The 7,769-nt window shown below is 38.8% G+C and overlaps 1 protein-coding gene across 4 annotated transcripts in view; it reads left to right on the top strand.

Annotated features, from left to right (window-relative positions):
- Window positions 1-6: 6 nt before the first annotated feature.
- KIAA1109 (KIAA1109 ortholog) overlaps window positions 7-7,769 on the top strand; it is a 195,544-nt gene continuing 187,781 nt past the window's right edge. For 3 of the 4 annotated variants that reach the window (XM_010860282.1, XM_010860283.1, XM_010860280.1), the window contains exons 1-2: window positions 7-94; window positions 1,512-1,598. The gene's annotated coding sequence lies outside the window, so the exon portion shown is untranslated. Of the gene's footprint in view, window positions 95-124; window positions 282-1,511; window positions 1,599-7,769 lie in introns of those variants that run through there. The other variant, XM_010860281.1, reaches the window with a different exon arrangement.

The raw sequence follows: 7,769 nt of genomic DNA, 5'->3' as shown, positions 1-7,769 counted from the left end.
AGCAGCTGCCGCCGCCGCCGCCGCCGCCGCCCAAGGCCCTCGGCGTCCCCGGAGAGAGACCCGAGCGGTTCCGATAGCCCCAGCGCTCGCTCAGGTGAGGGAACGGGTCGGGCTGGGCAGGGTCTGTGTGGGCAGCACTCTTCCCAGCATCTCTGGACCGCAGCCTGGTCGGAATCAGGGAGGTGTGGCTTCGTCGCGCTTGCTTGCTGCAGCGTCGACTCATCTCTTACTCGTTTGCCATCTTTACCTGCAGCACAGAGACTTGAACCCGGGTATCCGAGGTCAGTGAGAAGGCCTGAAAGGGCCATGACAGTCAGGTGATTAGGGCCTCGAATGCAGGAACTGGCCCGGTGAATGGTGGTAAGACAGGCGGGCGACGCCCACCTGCTGGTATGTGGGAAGGACGATATATATACCTGTAAGCTCTGGCTTTAGCCTTGTTAGCTGCATGGGGCTGCAGGAGACCCCAGAGTGCTTAACGCAGGGTAGATTGTGGACCAAGGGCAAGGGAGCCTTTGAAACCCTCTCTACTCCTCAGGTGTCGTGTGCTTGTATTGTGATTGTTGCTTGCTGAGTCTACACTATGGAAGAGTACATTTCAGCGGAAACATCTTTTGACCAAAGGAAGGTGAAGGGAAGTTGATTTTCCCTCTACAGAATTGTCCCCCTCCTGCTTCTTGGCCTTAGTCTTGACAGAAGCAAATTAGGGACGCTTGTTAAAGGGAGAGAATTCTTGTAAATTTCTTCTGTAAGGAAATAATTGTTTTCCGTGACTGTTGAAACGTCTGAGTTTCAACTGGTTTCACGTTGCTGCTTTCAGCTCTGTGCATAGCAGTGAAGCTGATTTATTTTAAATTAGAGAGATATATGAAGTATAAAAATAAATGAATTAACCAGAGTATTTATCTTATCGAAGTACTGGTGGTACATGCTTTATGTTCATATCTCATTTAATAATCATAACAACCCTGTCATGTAAAGTCTGTTTTTAACTCTCATTTTATAGATGAGAGAACTAAATCCCACAGCCCTAAAAACAACTTGTCCAAAGTCAGAGCTGTGATTTAAATCAGGTAATTGGACTCCGGTTCAGATCCTTTAAGTAGTATGGTTTACCATTCCCAAGCAGCTTGAGAACTTGCAAGGTGATTTTCATTTGATAAAAAATGCTGGGAACAGGAAGGAAATTGAGGCATCATTTTTGCTGGCAAGGACCCAGGAGTATGTTTTAAAGGTAACATCTGACCTCTAGAATCCTCTGATTACCAAAATCATGCTCTTTCCATCCGTACAGTGGGTTTGAAATCTTTGGAAGACTGTAGTTTGCAAACGTGTGATCTTCTAGTTTTAGAAATATTTTTTGAAGAAAATATAACATTGGATTAATATGTTTCCTTGTGTGTGCACACATGCAAGGGCATGTGTAATAAAATCATTTAATCTGAAATGGTGAAACTTCTGATAAAGCCAGAATATCTTGTATAATTGGTTAAAATTGATATTCTTTTCAGATGTGTTAAGATGAAACACTTCAGATAGGCCTTCTGATCAAGAAAAGGAAAACAACATTACAGACTCTGGAAAAAAACAACTACTTGGTAAATATTTTGGGTTGTCAATTAAAGCTCACATAGAGAAAATCTAACTTTCTGCTTCAGTCATAATTTAACCTGCTTAAATTAACTGGCTTAAATTGGTCTAAGAATGGGGGTGGGTGACAGTGGTGCATAAGGACCTGTCAATCATTTTACCTGAGTTTTGAACTATTGCTACAACTGACAGTTGAGTCATGTGCTTAGCTTGTGTATTGGCAGGAGAAAGCCAAGGGAAGTGTTTGCTTGATTATCTATTAAGTGTCAACTTTCTGTTCTCTCTTTTGCTTCCTCATCAATCTGCCCACGTTATAAAGGATTTTAAAAAGAAAGGAAGAAAATTAGTTGATTTTTGGTTTGTTCTTCATAGAATACTGTGTATAGTTGAACTTAAGTATATTTTTCACCATGAGTTCTACAGAGAATAATAGAAGACATAGTTAAACATGATTGAGAGAATCTTAATTTCATAAATAAGTACTCAACTACTGTTTGAGTACCGTATGTCAGGCATTTTTTTCAAGCTTCTGATAAGAGTTGTGGTCATCATGGCTCTGGAGAGTACTAGAGTAGTGAACTTTTTTCTAGAAGGCAATATTTTTGTTAACCCATATCTTTTTAAAAAAGTTTTATATGCAGGAATGTTTTTGGTTTATGTAAAAACTAGGAAAACAGCACTACTCATATAGTAGTGTTTATAATCTTTCATATTATTGTAGTTACTAAAGGAAGGTACTCTTATTAGTGCTACTTTAAGGTGCAGTGGGAAACCAGAATTCTTACAGACTTCACTTTTGTGTACTGTTTTCCATGATAGAGATAGTTGTAGACCATATCTTCTTTATCCATTCTTCTTTTGATGGGGTTGGGTTGTTTCCATATCTTGGCTATTGTAAATAATGCTGTGATATATACTCAGCAGTAAAAAAGGATGTAACTTTGCCATTTGTTACAACATGGATAGCTTTTGAGGATTTTATGCTAACTGAAATAAGATGAAATGCAAATAATGCATGATTTCACTCATATGTAGAATATAAAAAACAAGGTGAAATAGGAAAAGAAGATAACCGTATGCTAATGAATAGAAACTAAATTTTTGGTGGTGAACACATTGTAGTTTATGCAGAAGTAAAAATATAATGAAACTTAATATTATAAACTGATGTTACCTCAAAAATAAATTAAAAACTATAGTGTTAGAATCCCAAAAGTTTAAGGGAGATTAAGAAAATTAACTCTTTAATTTGAGAAATCTTCAGGGAACTTATATATGACAAAAAGAAGAGACATGGTCAGAGAGGTAACAATCTGCATGATAATTGGAGAGAGATGAGCTTGGAAGCAAGGCAGTCAGTTAGAGGCTATTGTAATCTAGGTGGCAAATAAGCCTTAGAAGCAAGGCAGTGCAGTGGGTTATCAAGATGTTGAATATCCTCTTCTTAAACTCAAGTAAATGAAAACCAAATTTTCTTGAGTGTGAAAAAGATCATCTAGGAGTCTCTTGGCCTTGAATAAGTACTTACCTTTGGCAATAGTTCATAATTATGTACTTTCTACAGTGATGCACTTATTTCATTCATTTATAAAACAAGTATTTATTGAGAAACTACTGCATACCGGGAACTTTTTTGAATATTGCATAGGCAGATGAATAGGGCAAAGTGAAGTCGCTCAGTCGTGTCCAACTCTTTGCGACCCCATGGACTATAGCCTACCAGGCTCCTCTGTCCATGGGATTTTCCAGGCAATAGTCCTTAAGTGGATTGACATTTCCTTCTCCAGGGGATCTTCCCAACCCAGGGATCGAACCCGGGTCTAACACATTGTAGACAGACGCTTTACCATCTGAGCCACCAGGGCAGACAGAATAGCAAAGACATCCTTAAAGAGCAGTTAGCAGTCTTGTGGGGAACAGACTTCGAAACTAATAGTTAAAATGTGATGAATGCTAAGATACAGTTACTACTGTGGGCATCTGGAACTCATTACCACTGGGGATCTCTCACAGACCAAATAAAATATGCGTCAGAGTTATCCCAAGTCAAGAGCAGGGAGGCTGCAGGTGTTTACCCAACGACTTTCTAGGCATCATTGACTTTAATTCCAGCATTTCTGGCCTACCCTAAGTACAGACTGAACACATTTCTGCAGTCAGAAAGCAGCCTACAGTAGGGTGTTACAAGTGTTCAGAATGAGTAATCTTCTGCTGTAGAAGTGAATATCAGCAGTGTATGGGCAAGGCACGAGTGGCATTGATTGCCAGCATCAGGCATTTACACAGTGTATTAACCTACTGTGTGCCAGAGTTGTTCTAAATGCTTTACGTATCCAAACTGTAAACTCTGTGAGGTAGATACTATTAGTGTTCTCATTTTACAGATGAATAAGAGCGCGGAGAGGTTAGGTAACTTGCCCATGGTCACATAGCTATAATCTTTGAACTGGTTTTTGAATCCAGGTGGTCTCAGTCGATGCTCTCAATCCACACTGTGGTCTGCTTTTGGAACAATACAGTCTGAAGCAGGGCCTTTTGACTCTTCTTTTATTCCTTGATAACTGCTTCCTCTTTCTCCCTTCCTCCATTGTCTTTCCTGTTGGTGTTCTTCCTTCTTTGTTTGTAACCTAGCCCTTTCCCCTTTTAGATAACAGTACAGCTGTTCAGCTTCCGTTCTTACACTCAGAGCTATCAAATCAAATAATTCTTGCTGAGGTGTTAACTGATATTTCTGAGGTTTTAATGAAGCCTTTGAGTTTGATATTGCTTGGTATTTGCATTTTAATTTTTTTAAAAAAGACAAGGATTTAAGAACTGAAGAAAGACAGACAGGTGGTAGAATGACAGATGATCAATTGACAGATGATCAAGTTGATATTCTAGAGGTGGGAGAAATCTGTTCCTTGGCCATAGTTATAAGGAGAGGCTGTGGCATGTGTGCTTGGGCAGGAAAAGCCCCTTTCTTGCCTGTCATGTCCTGTCTTCCAGCCACCACCCTCCTTTTTTTTTTTTTTTAATTAAGGAATAATTACAAGCCAGTTGTAAAATATTTAAATAATAGTTATCTCTCAGAAGTAATGGCTTTGCTAATGTTTTTGCAGATTAATAAAAGTATATACATATACACATCACATATGTACATATATGCATATATGGTGTATATATATGGTTTAGATATGTAATACATATAATGGATAGTCTATTATTTTTAAACATAAGTAGAGTACTGTACATCTTTTTGCTCAACTTGCTTTTCTCCTCCTAACATTACATATATCCTGAACATTTCTCTATATTCCCTATAGAGCTGTTTTATTCTTTTAAAAAGGCTACATATTATTTCACATAGTAAGAGTATTATATATGGTAAGGGTGTCCCATAATTTAACTATTTTCCTATTAACTGACATTTTTCTACTTTCTCAGTACGATATATAATGCTGCAGTGATTATCCTTGAAAAAACATCTTTGTTTCTAAGTATTTCTGAGAAATAAATAGAGCCCTGAAACTGAAATTTTCAAATCAGAACATGTACATTTTTGTAGTATCTGATAAATTGTTCTTCTCAAAGTCACTTTACTTCTGTCAACTATAAGAGTGCCCATTTCCCCATACTTTTGCCAATATAGTTGTTTGTAATCTTTCTAAAATTTTTTGCTTTTATGACTAGTGAGTGATAAATTGTGATTGTTGCCAATTGCTAGTAATATTATCTTTCTCTGTGAATTACCTGTTTATAAATTTTCTCATTTTTCTGTCAGATTATTTGTATTTTTTTTTTTTATTGATTTGTAGGCTGACCTCTATCTATTCTTGTAGGACCAGATCAAGATTTGGAGTTCTGTCTCTAAAAATCTGATGATGCAAGTATTAGATGTTAGTTTTGTTCCTTCATGCGAGTGGGAGAGAAAATAAGTTAAATATAGTATTTGAAAGGTTTTACAGATAATTCACTTAGAAAAGTAATTTTTTTTTTTGAAAAACTGTTTCTAAGAATTGTGATAGTGGTGGTGGTATTAGGAACTTTGATAAATCTCTGGCCGTTGCTGTGTTTGATTAAACTGTTTCACATTTTTGTGCTTTTCTTTGTACGTCACTAAAATAGTAATTGCCACAATTTCTGTTCTAATGTGGACAGCAGTTTTGAAATGAGTCCCATGGACTTCAGGAAGAATGAACAGAATATAGGTGAATAAAATACTGAGAGAACATGTCTTAAAACGTGTAGATCAATGTTACTTTTTGTGTAATAGATAAAAATACCATTTAAAATGACATACTTGAAATTAATGGCTGTGTTCAAGGCATTGTTACTGGTATTGTGGATACAAAGTTGAATAAAACAATCTTTATTCATCATTATGATTGAGAGGAGAGAAGCAGGATAGATTAGATTCAGGTTATGTGTCTTTGCAGGAATATCAAGGAAGTGAGACTGTTTTTTTGGAAGGCAGCTATGCTCACCACTATACCACCAACACTAGGCTGTTTTCTTCATTAAAAAGTAAATGATTTTGATTTATACCTATATTGATGGTGTTTACTTTGATCACTTGGGCTTCCCTGATAGCTCAGAGGATAAAGAATGTGCTTGCAGTGCAGAAGACACAGGAGACGCAGGTTTGATCCCTGGGTCAGGAAGATCCCCTGGAGAAGGAAATGGCAGCCCACTCTGGTATTCTTGCCTGGAAAACCCAATGGACAGAGGAGCCTGGTGGGCTACAGTCCAAAGGGTTGCAGAGAGTCATACACAACTAAGCACACAGGAACTTTGATCACTTAATTGTCAACTGTCTCAAACTTCCTCTTTTCCCCTTCTTCATTAATAGTTATTTTGGAGACCAGTTATTCTAAGACATAAGTATGCTGTTGCTCATCAAAATTTAGTTGATAATTTATATTGGTATGGATTCATAGATTTGTATTTATTAAATGGGTTGTGGTTTGTTACTGTTATTTATGGCAGTGCTTAAATTGTCCCAGATTTTGCCAATGGGAGCCTCTTAAAGCTGGTTTTTACTTCCTTTTAACATCTTCCATCATTCTTTGAACACTTCTTTCCTTTATGGAAAAAAAGCTCATCCTGACTTTCCCTGCCCTAGTTGTAGAATTAGCCATTTCTTCAAGGACCCCTCTAAAGAGAAAATGATTTTCAGAAGAGAAGTCTTCTGTTCATTTATATTGGGGTGCTGCTCGCAGGGTCTGTGAATGAACTATGCACACATATACATATGCAGCTATAGCTATTTCTGTATCCATTTATATTGAAAGCCATACCTCTAGTTTTTATTCAACACCACAGGGTTAATTCTGATTTTCTTCCTTTATATATCCTCTGACAGTGAGAAACTTGGCTTCCATTATTCTTGATATACTTACTAGATTAACTCCCTCCGCATCCCCTGCATGAGCCACTTCCCAGGTGTTTGTCCTCCTTATCCTGCTCCTGTCGCATTCCAGATCACCCTCCTGCATGGAAGCTCTGCTTATCTCTTTGGGATCTGATGCCTTCCTCTTGGGTTCTGACACCCTGCACTAGGAAGCCTCCCTGTTTGAATGACCTTCTTTTCTGCCCAGGCTCTGATACCTGAGCTGGACTGCTCCTGCCCTCTCCCCCTGTCTTGGATGCCCTTGTCTTTCCACCCAGGCTGCAGCACCTGGGAAGTACTCCTCCTCATTCTGCTATGGCTTTGATACCCTAAAATACTGCTGCTTTCCCTCTACCCTTTTCACCACGCAAATGGATACTTAGAGTATTTAGGGTTTTATTTGGCTCTGACATTCTTCTTTTGGCCATTGAGACTCCTGTCCCTCTCCTCCCCAGTACATATGCCTGCCTTACTCTAGTTCACTTCAGTTCAATCACTCAGTCATATCTGACTCTTTGTGACTCCATGGCCTGCAGCACACCAGGCCTCCCTGTCCATTGCCAGCTCCTGGAGTTTACCCAAACTCATGTCCATTGAGTCAGTGATGCCAACCAACCATCTCATCCTCTGTCGTCCCCTTCTCCTCCTGCCTTCCATCTTTCCCAGCATCAGGGTCTTTTCAAATGAGTCAGTTCTTTGCATCATGTGGCCAGAGTATTGGAGTTTCAGCTTCAACATCAGTTCTTCCAATGAATATTCAGGACTGATTTCCTTTAGGATGGACTGGTTGGATCTCCTTGCCTGTCTA

This window comes from Bison bison, unplaced genomic scaffold (genome assembly GCF_000754665.1).
Source record: "Bison bison bison isolate TAMUID 2011002044 unplaced genomic scaffold, Bison_UMD1.0 scf7180017864465, whole genome shotgun sequence".
NCBI classification, from domain to species: Eukaryota; Metazoa; Chordata; class Mammalia; order Artiodactyla; family Bovidae; genus Bison; species Bison bison.
This window is presented reverse-complemented; position numbering and strand designations above follow the sequence as displayed.